Genomic DNA, 13369 nt, shown 5'->3' with positions numbered 1-13369 from the left:
CTATGAGTTTTTGTTTCTCATTTGTTTGTCTTGTTCTTTTTGGTTTATATACCACATATCAGTGAAATCATAGGGTTCTCTGCTTTTTCTGTCTGACTTATTTCACTTAGCATTATTCTCTCGAGATCCATCCATGTTGTCACAAATGCTCCTATATCATCTTTCCTTAACGCCGAATAGTATTCCATTGTGTATATGTACCACAACTTCTTTATCCATTCATCTATCGAAGGACATTTTGGTTGTTTCCATGTCTTGGCCACCGTAAACAAAGCTGCAATGAACATTGGAGTACACGTGTCTCTATAGAGAAATGCTTTTATATTTTTGGGATAGATACCCAGGAGAGCGATTGCTGGGTCATATGGTAATTCTATTCTTAATTTCTTGAGGAACCTCCACACTGCCTTCCATAGCGGCTGCACCAGTCTGCATTCCCACCAACAGTGTATGAGAGTTCCTTTTTCTCCACAGCCTCTCCAACACTTGGTACTATTTGTTTTGTTGATGAAAGCCATTCTGACTGGGGTGAGGTGATATCTCATTGTGGTTTTCATTTGCATTTCTCTGATGATTAGCGATGTTGAGCATTTTTTCATATGTCTATTTGCCATTTGTATATCCTCTTTGGAGAAATGTCTCTTCAGGTCCTCTGTCCATTTTTCAATTGGGTTGTTTGTTTTTTTGTTGTTGAGTTTCATGAGTTCCTTGTATATTTTGGATATTAGCCCCTTATCAGAGGAACTGTTTGCGAAAATCTTCTCCCATTCAGTTGGTTGCCTCATTATTTTGTCAATAGTTTCTTTTGCTGTGCAGAAGCTTTTCAGTTTCATATAATCCCATTTGTTTATTTTAGTTTTTACTTCCATTGCCTTTGGAGTCAAATTCATAAAGTGCTCTTTGAACCCAAGGTCCATAAGTTTAGTACCTATGTTTTCTTCAATGCAGTTTATTGTGTCAGGTCTTATGCTTAAGTCTTTGATCCATTTTGAATTAATTTTGGTACATGGTGACAGATAGCAGTCCAGTTTCATTCTTTTGCACGTAGCTATCCAATTCTGCCAGCACCATTTATTGAAGAGGCTGTCTTTCCTCCATCGTATGTTTTTAGCTTCTTTGTCAAAAATTATCTGTCCATATTTATGTGGTTTTATTTCTGGGTTCTCAATTCTATTCCATTGGTCTATGTGTCTGTTTTTCCGCCAATACCAAGCTGTTTTGATTATTGTAGCCCTGTAGTACAAGGAAAAATCAGGGAGTGTGATACCTCCAGTATTGTTCTTTTTTCTTAAGATTGCTTTGGCTATTCGGGGTCTTTTGTGGTTCCAAACAAATCTGATGATTTTTTGTTCTATTTCTTTAAAAAATGCCATTGGGATTTTAATGGGGATTGCATTAAATCTGTATATGGCTTTGGGTAATATGGCCATTTTAACTATGTTGATTCTTCCAATCCATGAGCACGGAATGTCTTTCTATTTCTTTGTGTCTTCTTCAATTTCTTTCAAAAATGTCTTATAGTTTTCAGCATATAAATCCTTCACATCCTTGGTTAAGTTTATTCTTAGGTATTTTATTCTTTTTGCTGCAATTGCAAAAGGAATTGTTTTTTCTATCTCTTTTTCTGAGATTTCATTGTTGGTATATAAGAAAGCAATGGACTTTTGTACGTTGATTTTGTAGCCAGCAACTTTACTGTATTCATTGATTGTTTCTAATAGCTTTTTGGTGGAGTCTTTAGGGTTTTCTATATATAGCATCATGTCATCTGCAAAGAGTGACAATTTAACTTCTTCATTCCCAATTTGGATGCCTTTTATTTCTTTCTCTTGCCTGATAGCTCTGGCGAGGACTTCCAACACTATGTTGAAAAGCAGAGGTGATAGGGGACAACCTTGTCGTGTTCCTGAACGTAGAGCAAAGGGCTTCAGCTTTTCACCATTAATTATGAGATTAGCTGAGGGCTTGTCATATATGGCCTTTATTATGTTGAGGTATTTTCCTTCTATACCAATTTTAGTAAGTGTTTTAATCATAAATGGATGTTGTATCCTATCAAATGCTTTTTCTGCATCAATTGATAGAATCATATGATTTTTGTCCTTTATTTTGTTTATGTGATGTATCACATTGATGGATTTGCGAATGTTGAACCATCCTTGTGCCCCGGGGATGAACCCCACTTGGTCGTGATGAATAATCTTTTTAATGCATTGTTGTATTCGATTTGCTAGAATTTTGTTTAGGATTTTAGCATCTGTATTCATCAGAGATATAGGTCTGTAGTTTTCTTTTTTTGTGTTGTCCTTACCAGGTTTTGGTATCAGGGTAATGTTGGCCTCATAAAATGAGTTAGGGAGTACTGACTCTTCTTCAATTTTTTGGAAGAGTTTGAGCAGGATTGGTATTAGATCCTCTTTGAAGGTTTGGTAGAATTCACTGGTGAAGCCATCTGGTCCAGGACTTTTGATTTTGGGAAGGTTTTTGATGACTGATTCAATTTCATTACTGGTGATCGGCCTGTTAAGATTTTCCAGTTCTTCATGATTCAGCCTTGGAAGGCTACATGTTTCTAAGAACTTGTCCATTTCATCTAAGTTATTAAATTTGGTGGCATATAGTCCTTCATAGTATTCTTGGATAATCCTTTGTATTTCTGTGGTGTCCGTGATAACTTCCCCTTTTTCATTTCTGATTTTGTTAATTAGTGTCTTCTCTCTTTTTATCTTAGTGAGTCTAGCCAAGGGTTTGTCGATTTTGTTAATCTTTTCAAAGAACCAGCTTTTTGTCACATTAATTTTTTCTATTGTCTTTTTGTTCTCTATTTCATTTAGTTCTGCTCTGATTTTTGTTATTTCCTTTCTTCTGCTGACCTTGGGTTTCGCTTGTTCTTCTTTTTCTAGTTTTTTAAGGTGTAACATGAGGTTATTTATTTGGGATTTTTCTTGTTTCTTGAGATAGGCCTGTAATGATATAAATTTCCCTCTTAAAACTGCTTTCGCGGCATCCCAAAAATTTTGGTAGGATGTATTTTCATTGTCATTTGTTTCTATGTATCTTTTGAGCTCTCCTCTAATTTCTTCTTTGACCCAGTCGTTCTTTAAAAGTATGTTGTTTAATCTCCATGTATTTGTGTTTTTTCCTGCTTTCTTTTTGCAGTTGATATCCAATTTCAAAGCTTTGTGATCAGAGAATATGCTTGGTATGATTTCAATCTTCTTAAATTTGCTGAGGCTGATTTTGTGTCCCAATATATGGTCTATCCTTGAGAATGTTCCATGTACACTAGAAAAGAATGTATAGTCTGATGTTTTAGGATGAAGTGCTCTATATATGTCAATTATGTCCAATTCATCTAATGTGTCATTTAGGGCTGCGATTTCGTTATTTATCTTCTGTTTGGATGATCTATCCATAGCTGTCAATGATGTATTTAAGTCCCCTAGTATAATTGTGTTTTGGTCAATTTCTCCCTTTAGTTCTGTTAGTAGTTGCTTGGTATATTTCGGTGCTCCCTGATTGGGGGCATAAATATTGATGACTGTTATGTGTTCTTGTTGTATAGTCCCCTTTACCATTATGAAATGTCCATCTTTGTCTCTTGTTATCTTTTTCACCCTGAAGTCTGTTTCATCGGAAATCATTATGGCTACACCTGATTTTCTCTGGGTACCATTTGCTTGGAGTGTCAATTTCCACCCTTTCACTTTGAGTCTATGCTTGTCCTTGTAGCTGAGATGTGTCTCTTGTAGGCAGCATATGGTTGGGTTTAGTTTTTTGATCCTATCTGCTACTCTGTGTCTCTTTATTGGTGAGTTCAGTCCATTTACATTTAGGGTGATTATTGATATGTGAGGATTTCCTGTCATTCTGTCTTTAGTTTTCTGGTAAGGCTGTGTCTCCATTGTTTCTTTGCCTTTTTGTTGTTGTCTGTTATTTCTGTGTGGTGGTATTCTATGATGTTTCCCTCTGTTTCTTCTTTTATTACAGTACATATTTCAGATTTGGATGTTTTTTGAGTGGTTACCCTTGAGTTTATGTAAAAGAAAGTTTGATATTTAGAGTATTCCAGTTTCTTCAGTACGCTTACTTTCTCTATTCCCATATTCCAGTTCAGGCCTTTACGCTCCCCCTTTTTATGTTTCGGTTGCCACAAGTTGTCCCTGTTGATGGTGGTCTAATAGCCTCCTTTAGTATTTCTTGTAGTGCAGGTTGTGTATTAGAAAATTCCCTCAGCTTCTGGATGTCTGGAAAGGTCTTTATTCCTCCTTCATATCTAAAAGAGATCTTTGCTGGATATATTATTCTTGGCTCATGATCTCTCTCTTTCCATAGTTTGAATATTTGGTTCCATTCCCTCCTAGCTTGTAGAGTTTCTGCTGAAAAATCTGATGATAATCTAATGGGCTTTCCTTTGTAAGTTACCGTCTTCTTTTCCCTGGCTGCCTTGAGGATTCTTTGTTTGTCATTGATTTTAGACAGCTTCAATACAATGTGCCTTGGTGAAGGCCTGTTGGGATTGAGGTAATTAGGTGTTCTATTTGCTTCTTGGATTCGAGGATCCAGTTCTGTCCACAAGTTTGGGAAGTTCTCATCGACGATTTGTTTGAATATACTCTCTGTTCCCTTCCCTCTTTCTTCTCCTTCTGGTATGCCCATTATTCTTGTATTGCTTTTTCTGATGGAGTCAGAAAGTTCTTGTAGAGTTCTTTCATTTCTTTTAAGTCTCAAGTCTCTTTCTTCTTCCCTCTGTGTAAATTCCAGGTTCCTATCTTCCATGTCATTGATTCTTTCCTCCATCTGGTCAACTCTACTACCTAAGCTGGATATTTTATTGTTAATTTCTTCTATTGAGTTCTTAATCTCCAGAAATTCTATTTGGTTCTTTTTCAAGATTTCAATCTCTTTTGTAAAATGCTCATGGTGTTCTTTGATTGTGTTTCTGAGTTCATTAAACTGCCTTTCTGTGTTTTCTTGCATCTCGTTCAGTTTTTTCAGAATTGCGATCTTGAATTCTCTGTCATTTAAATCACAAAGGTCCATATCTCTAAGTTCCTTTTCTGGAGACTTTTCACTTTCTTTCTGAGCTATCTTGTTGCCTTGGTTATTCATGGCAATCACTGATTTACTATTTCTCTTCCTAGACATCTACAGGAGTGTCTTCTGCAACAGGTTGATAGGTATGCGAAGAGCTTTTGGAGTTCTAAAGCTCTTTCTGCACCAGATTCAGAGCCCGTTTGTTTCAGCAGTTCTGTTTACTCCTGCAGGGATCCGCCCAGATAGGTGGGGCTAGGGGCGGGGTGAGTTGTGAGAGGTGGCCCAGAGCAATGGCGGCGACCACCACCACAGCCAGTCCTGCTTCCACAGCTCCCTCCCCTTTGCCGGAACTAATTGAGCTGCGAATCTGTGTCTGCGGTCCACAGTTCTCAGAGCAGCAAATATTCTGTCCTTTGATCCGACACTGCTACTTTATCGCTTGTAGCACCGGGCAGGTGGGGGCGGGGCGAGCTCTGGGAGGGTAGGGAGGGGGCGGCTAGTCTCCGTGCCTAAGGCTTCCGTTCTCCGCTCGGCAGTGAGGGCTTAAACCACCGATTTCAGCCCTCTTCCCTCAGTCTTTGCTCCGAGGTCTGCCTTGAGCGAGCGTTGGGTTCAGCCGTGTTCTATGCTGCCCCCTCAGCCCTGTGGGCCGGAAGCGGAGCCCTAGTAGTCCGAGTCCTTCCCTCTCCCGCAGCTGCGGAAGATCCGGGAGCAGCGGGCTCCGAGCACTGAGCTAGGTCTGTGTCCTGCGCCCGCGCGGCTCCGTCTCCGCACTTCTCCTCTCCCTCCTCCCCCGCTCGCGCGATTCACCCACCTGGAGGTGAATTCAGTAGTGGGCCTCTTCGTCTTGCCTGTCTGCTGTGCAAGGAGTCCTTTGTGGAGTTATTGTTGTCCGATTCGTTGTAAATTCCAGGGGAGCGTTACAGAGGCTCGCCTCATGCCGCCGTTTTTTTTGATCTCCCCATTAGTCTATTCTTAATCATGCATTTTTACCTGTTCGAATTGGGGCAATCAGGAATTCTATAATTGGTCCTTGATTTGCTAGTGGATATTCAAACAAACCTCTAAAAAAAAAGTTAAGAATACTGGAATAAGAATCAAGCCACAAGTAGCCCCAAATACCATAGCAAGAAATATAATATTTAAAAATGTCTTGAAGATATATGCATTAGCTGCAGATAAAACACACACCTGATTACTGTTGAAGTTACACTTTGTAACACTGGGTAGCCTAGCATACACAATGCCTCAGTTGTTTTAGGTTTACCGAGGGCTTAGCACCGTAAACAACTGCATAGGAAATGTGTGCAGAAAAACGGAAAGAAAACCCTATACAAATGGCAAGATTAATCATGGGTATGGAATCAAGATTGATGCTCCAGAATGCTATGAAACTGGTTACTCCCACAATCACAGGAGCAATGGCAAAAGTTACCCACAGGGAACACAGTGGATGAGGAATTAACACTAAGGAAACAATGAACATAGCTGTTGATGCAACAATGACACTTCAAAAAGTGTTTCCTAATATTTCAGTATACTGATCAAAATATATAAATGCCTGTTTATATACCATTAGGGGAATTTCACACTTTTTGGAAATGATTTCATATGATGATGAAATATTAATACCATACATAAAAAGTGGAAAATCCATAAAAATTGGAAATACTGTTTATAAAAGCATTCTTGTTATGTACATCTTGTCTGTTATATATATTGCACATATTCTCATAACCAAAACTCTGTAAGAATGTTATCTACATAGTCATTCTTTTCAAAATCTGCCAGACATTTTCCACTTTTTGCCTAGCATCTTTTTCCTACTCATGAAGAGTTTCAGTAACAATAACCATAACCCTGGGACCATAATCTGAACAATAGTCTTCATCTATAGTAAAATACTGTGTGATGTAGGAATCGTCACTTGCCAGATTTTGAAGGTCTGAAAATCCCTACATTTGGAAACAGCTCTATATACTTCTTAGGAGGTACAAAATGTATAGAAGCGCTACCAAAAACTTGGACTCAGTGCTTGTCAGAAAAGGGCCAAAATAGTCTCCTAGAGCAGCAGAAATAGTCTTTTTTTTTCTTTTTTGTAATCCATTTCTGAAAACTGAGAAAAACACAATAGTAAAAGTTGGATTCTTTCCTTTTAAAATGATAGACTGGAAAGACAGTAGGTACTTTTACCACTAGATGGCAAGCTTAGGTAGTTATTGAGGGGCAATTTTCTCCAGTTCATAGCTTTTTAGGTTCAAATGTATGTGGAACTTAAAAGCATAAAAACGTAATAGTAGTCTTAATGTGTTGTAACATAAGGATTTCATCCCAAGAAATTTGTCAAAGCTATTACTGATTTATCTTTGATTTTTAAGTATAACCCTCCATGATTTTTCTAATGTTTTATATATTCTCTTTAATTTTATTATTTCACTTGATGTAAGTAAGGATTTTGCTCAAAATGTCTAATGATGTCTATGTTTGATAATTGTATTATGTTTGTATGATCTATGCTTCTGGGTGTTGGTAAATTCATTTTTATATCTTCATGCAGTATTATCAGGAGAAAAATATGATTAAATACTCAAATATTGGCAAAATCATTTTACAGACAAATGTTTTGACTCTGCCCAAAATGAACTGTCAGTAGTGTGGTTATTCATGAACTGATTAACTTAATCTAAACTCAGTTGAAGGATTTAAATGACAAATTGAAGCGGGCTGCAAAAAAAGTGTATGAAAATCAAGGATTAGCTGTAATAATACTGGTACAGTTGTCACAAATTGACAAATGAATATACTACCAAGTAAAAGAATGGGAAAGTCAGTCTTTTCTGGCCATTCTAGATTGAATATACTGGTGAAATCATGTGGCAAAAGGAACAAACTTTCTTTCTTTTTTAACATATATAGTGAGTAGTGAAATAGATTTCTATGTTCACAGGCCTTATTCAAAAGAAAGGTAAGTACAAAGCTGTCCCGTCCTGCGCAACGTGAGTTGTGGGGAGTGAGGAGGGTGGCACAGGGTTAAGAAAAGACAGCAGCCATGAATAGATTTTAAATGCGGAGGCCAAGGGACCAGCAGCCTCAACGTCTGGGCTGTGGCACCTGGTCGGGCCTGCGCAATAACTTTTATTAGTTAGGTGGGAAACAAAGGAGGTAAAACTTGTCAATCTCAAGATCTGTGAATTCTATACATCATAATAGAAAACCGATTTGTGTCAATCACCCTTGCCTGCAGATAGCTGGACCATAAGTCTCAACTTCCCCAAGGGACAAAACCTATATGCATATGAATAGATGGAGAGCACCTCATTGAATTACTTCCCTTGCAGGTTTTGGGAAGGAATGCAGCCACAGAGGCTGAGGCTTTCCTTAGCCTGAGGAAGGTGGGGGCTGTGCCCACCTCTGTGAACCCTGAGGATTCTCCTGTTGGTCCCCACGAATGCGTCTGGCTTGAGCTGTTCCTTCTGTGAGGAATCTTACTCGTCATTGAGTGTCCAGTCATCTTTCTGGGACCAAACAGGGAAGCATAAGGGGCAAACACAAAGGGTTAGCAAAGCACCTGAAAGGATCCGTCTTGCAGATTCTCCTTTCTTTGGGGGCAGGAAGAGCTGAACCTCCCTGACAAGGAAAACAGGACAGCTCTGATGAAGGTATGCAGTAGCCAATTATGTCAACACAAGACGGATTTGATTTAATTGTTTAGAATAAAAATGAATTTATCTCATTAAACGATAACTAATTGAGGAAAGTTGCAGAATGCTTACTTTGAATTCCCAGAATTTACCGTTTATTTAATGGCATAATCCTGGCAGGCGGTGCTGTGCCAGGAAGAGTGTGCAACAATCCTGCTGAAACGTGGAGCAGACCCAGACATGAAGGACGCCGATGGCGACCCCGCTCTCCACTATGCAGCCCTGGGGCAGAATGTAGCGATGGCCGCAGAGCTGCTACTACACAGGGCAGCTATGGAAGCAACAAGGTATAGATCCACAGACTGTATTTACACAATATTTGCAATACATATGTTTTTTAGCCACAAGCATTTTATTTCTAGTAGATATATACCGCATGCTGTACGTCAGGTCCTGTTACCATGGAAACAATTCCAAAGCCAAGTCAGGGAGGGCTGGGAAATGGGGTGTTCAGGAAAGGGCACAACTCTAGTCTCCCAGCTTCCCTTCCACCCCAGAAGGAAGCACTTCCTGTTATTGCGTGGGAGTGGGTGCCAGGCTCAGAGCCCACCAAGGACTGATGGCCTGGGGGAGGGAAGTGTGTGGGGGTGGCTGCTGCAGGGCAGGGCCTAGGAAATGGGCACAGCTGGGGCTGGGTGGGAGGAGGAGTGGAGACCTGGAGACCTGGGACCTGCATGTGGAGAGGGGAAGCAGCAGGCTACATGCCCTGGGCACCCCAGGAGCCCAGAGTTCTGAAGATTGGGGCAGGAGGGTCAGTCATGTCTGGACATCCAGCAAGACCATCGGCCTGTTCTCATAACCCCTTTGCCAGCCACGGCCCCCTCGGGCTCTCCACCTTGGAGTGGGGCTCCTGCTCAGCTTCGTGGAGGTCCTGGGTGGGTTGTAGGTGTACAGAGGGAGCAGATGATGGGGACGCGTTCACGTGCTTTTGTTCCTGTATGTACATCACCTCTTTCCACTGTAACCCCAGCAGGAATGCCCTCAGTTGACACTGGTAGGGTGAGTTTTACATGTTTGCAAGTCAAGCAGTTCCCTGAATGAAAACATGTTGAACTCCATTTTCTAAGATTTCACTTTACATGATGATACTTCTAAAGTAACAGTAGAGGACACAGCTCTCTGTTATGCACTTATGGCAAGTATTTGTGAAAACACCATTTGCTCAAGGCAACATTTTCTTTTCTAAATATTTTTTCACATCTGAGTTGTTTTCCAATTAATGCAAAACAATGCAGGAAAGCAAAATTTGCCTCGGAAATAGGCTTAGTTTTAAAATTCAAACAAACAAAAGCATTTTACTATATCATAGATAGAAATCTTCCTGCTGTTGACAAGTTCCCATTTATAAACAAGTGATTTATATAAAAGTGATTTAGCTCTCATTGGCCAAAGCTAAGAGCGAAAAGGAAAGAGCTATCTGAAATATACAGGCCTAAGTGCTTCGGCATCGCTGAACCAGAGAAGAGGGTGTCTTGTCTGCAGAGGGAGCAGTATGTCCGCGGAAGTCCCTGAGGCAGCCTCAGTGGAGGAACAGAAGGAAATGGAAGACAAAGTGACTAGTCCAGAGAAAGCTGAAGAAGCAAAATTAAAAGCAAAGTATCCTCATCTGGGACAAAAGAGGAGGTTCAGTTTTCTTAAGGAAACGATTGCAGAAAGGGCAAACATATTTTGATTCTGGCGATTACAACATGGCTAAAGCAGAAATGAAGAACAAGCAACTTCCTACTGCAGCCCCGGATAAGACAGAGGTCACTGGTGACCACATTCCCACTCCACAGGACCTTCCCCAGCGGAAACCATCTCTTGTTGCTAGCAAGCTGGCTGTCTGATTAAAAGAGCTGAACTGCATGAATCTTCTAATTCCCATTATTTTTCCTTACTATGTTACTTCCCTGCTTTTTATTTCGTTTCATTCACTAAGTCATTTGAGAGTGACAGCTTTGCAGGTAGCAGTAGTGTGTGCTGCTATTGTAAGGGAAGATACATGTGTAGAGTTTTTGATTAGTTTTACAGTGCACCGATGAAAACATGTTAGAGCAACATAAAGTAATCTACTTGAAAATAATTGTATATATTACCTAACTCTTTAGTGTAGAACTGGTCCTAACAACTACCAAGCAAGTTTTATAATTTTAATGTTTTGGCTTTCTTTATTTCATCTTAATTACAGCTTTGTGTGTTACTCTTATTTAATATAACCTCTACTATATTGTTTTTCTTCTGTGTTATCCTTTCGGAGTTTATAAAACAGAAGTTTAAGACCACAAGTTGGAAGAAAGGTCACATATTTCAAACACAAATAGATCGGGCTCCAAAAAATTCGTATTTCTGTGCTTGAACTTGAATGGCCTTAAACCTGTTTCAGCTTTCACAGTAGAAGTTTACTTGGGCACTATTTGCTTGTTCTGGTGTAACTTATGTGACCCTATTGCTTAACAGCTGCCCTTGATGGTACCATTCAGTTCTATAGTTAGAATACCTTTTGTTGTTAAAGATGTGACTGAAGTATGCATGCCCATTGACTGTTGAATTCACTTCTGTGCCGTTTTTGTAAATACAAGTTTTGCACAACCTCTCACAAATGTCTGTATTAATTTCACATATTAAAAAGTAGATGATGTGCCAACCAGAAGCACACACTTCACACACGAAAGTCTGTATGTCATTAGAGCTTTTGTATAGGAAGAGTAGTTTACAATCTTGGGTTTATAGAATACCAAACTGAAATCCTTGCTCAGTCTGCCATAGGAAGACTTAAGCTTTTTCATTTGTTGCTAATATCCCTGACGTTCAGTGGCCTTGTGCAAATATGATATGTTGCTTAGGCATATCTTTTGTCCTATGCAGAATGTTTCATTTTGACTTTTATGAAAATTACAATTCATGTAATTTATACAAACTTTTTAAATGTAGAAACTTTTTACTTCCATAGTCAGTTTTGGGGACACTAGAATAAAAGGCTTCAATACTCTGCCTCCTGTGGCCCCTCCCTCCTTTTTTTCTTGCTGCTTTGACTCAAATCATGTAGGGCTGTGCTGTTCGGAAGCATAGGTGTGTGTCCTTACCCTTGAAATTTGCTGTGCTGAATGCTGTATTTTATAACATACTAAGGATGTTTTCCTTATAATTTCTGTTATTAACCATTCTTAATCCTGTATTACTAATACTTTACAATTATTTAAATAAAAGGAATTTTATAATGAAACAAATACTTGAGAAGACTGGCCCAGGAACCATGTCAGGATGAGCTAAATTCTGGTAAGTAATTTTAAGTAATTATGACGAGCGAAGTGAATTAGACTTGTGACAATTAGAGTAATTTACATAAGTGGAACATATTCATATTAAAATATTTAGGTATTTTTCTTCTATAGATGTCATTTTAATAAAATAGCAATTTAATTTACGTGTTTTTTATCTAGTTAGTAAGAACTTGAACACACTTTATTGGGACAAATTTACTGCTCTTTTAGGAGCTCTTTCCTTAAGGTGTTGTGAGGCTGTAGCATGATAATAAGAATCAGTAATTGGAGATGATACTGTTTTTCTCTTCATCTTTGACTTGCACAGGGCCTCCCTTCTTTGGGATCCAAGCATCTTTGCTGGATCTTGGCTCTTTGTATACCTGCTTTCCTATGACCCAAATCATCATAGATGGTGCCTTGAGCACAGCACCTGCACTTAAAGACTGCCTAACGTTCTGCGGAAAGCTTGTTGACTATCTTTCTGCTCCACCTGCCCCCAAAAGCAGAAAAGCAACAGTATCAGTAATGTGCTAATTTGTAATTTTAAGAATCAGTTATATAGATGTATTTGTCATGGGAGCAAGTAGGTTATCCCACAATATGTACAATCATTGTAGGATCTATTTAAGAATTAGAAAATACCCAAAGTAGAATTTTCTGTGATATCTGGTCTTCTGTAATGAAGATGTGCACGCTATCACCATTAATTCTGCACATCAGAGAAGATTGATCTGAAAAAGAAACCAGTTATTCTTGATCGTGATAGGACTCCTGCTGTGGTTTACAACAAGTGATGTAGCCTCTGCCTGCGTTTTAGTTTGTAAAATACAATGCTCATATTTAACCTACCTCAAAACTTGTTGAGGATCTGTGAAATACTAAGTGCCCAAAATAAAATATTGTTGATTGTCTTTAAAAAAAAAAAGAAGAAAAAGAAACATACAGGCCAATTTGGAAATTTGACCACTGAGGGGATATAACAAGGAGAGGTTTTTTAAAAAACTCGTGAGCACAGACAACAGTTTAGTGGTTACCAGAGAGTTAAAGGGGAAAAGGGTGGTAGAAGAGAGAAGAGGGTCAAATATACGGTGATGGAAGAAGAACTGACTCTGGTGGTGAACACACAATGCAATATATGAGGTGTGATCATCAAATACGATGAATGTTTAAATAAAACAAAATTATTACAGAAAAAGATACATTGTCATTAATCCCCCTCAAAATACTCCCCTTCACTTCGAACACACTTATCCCATTGTTCTTGTCACTTTCTGAAACAGTTGTGGAAGTCCTTTTTCATGAGTGTCTTGTTGCGCTGTTGTGGCTGCCTCGATTTCCTGAATTGATTTAAAACATTTACCTTTCATGGTCATTTTGACTTTGGAG

At 39.0% G+C, this 13369-nt stretch overlaps 2 pseudogenes across 2 annotated transcripts; one reads left to right on the top strand and one right to left on the bottom strand.

Moving 5' to 3' along the window:
* Positions 1-5932: 5932 nt before the first annotated feature.
* Positions 5933-7547, bottom strand: LOC308497045 (patched domain-containing protein 3-like; annotated as a pseudogene). Its single transcript has one exon. The product of its transcript is annotated as a patched domain-containing protein 3-like (transcript).
* A 2683-nt stretch (positions 7548-10230) lies between these two features.
* On the top strand, positions 10231-10567 carry LOC308499099 (cAMP-regulated phosphoprotein 19-like; annotated as a pseudogene). The gene has a single exon. The product of its transcript is annotated as a cAMP-regulated phosphoprotein 19-like (transcript).
* Positions 10568-13369: the final 2802 nt, after the last annotated feature.

The sequence above is a fragment of the Rhinolophus hipposideros genome (genome assembly GCF_964194185.1).
Source record: "Rhinolophus hipposideros genome assembly, chromosome: 1".
Lineage (NCBI taxonomy): Eukaryota > Metazoa > Chordata > Mammalia > Chiroptera > Rhinolophidae > Rhinolophus > Rhinolophus hipposideros.
The sequence above is the reverse complement of the archived record's forward strand: the minus strand, read 5'-3'. Positions and strand labels throughout refer to the sequence as shown.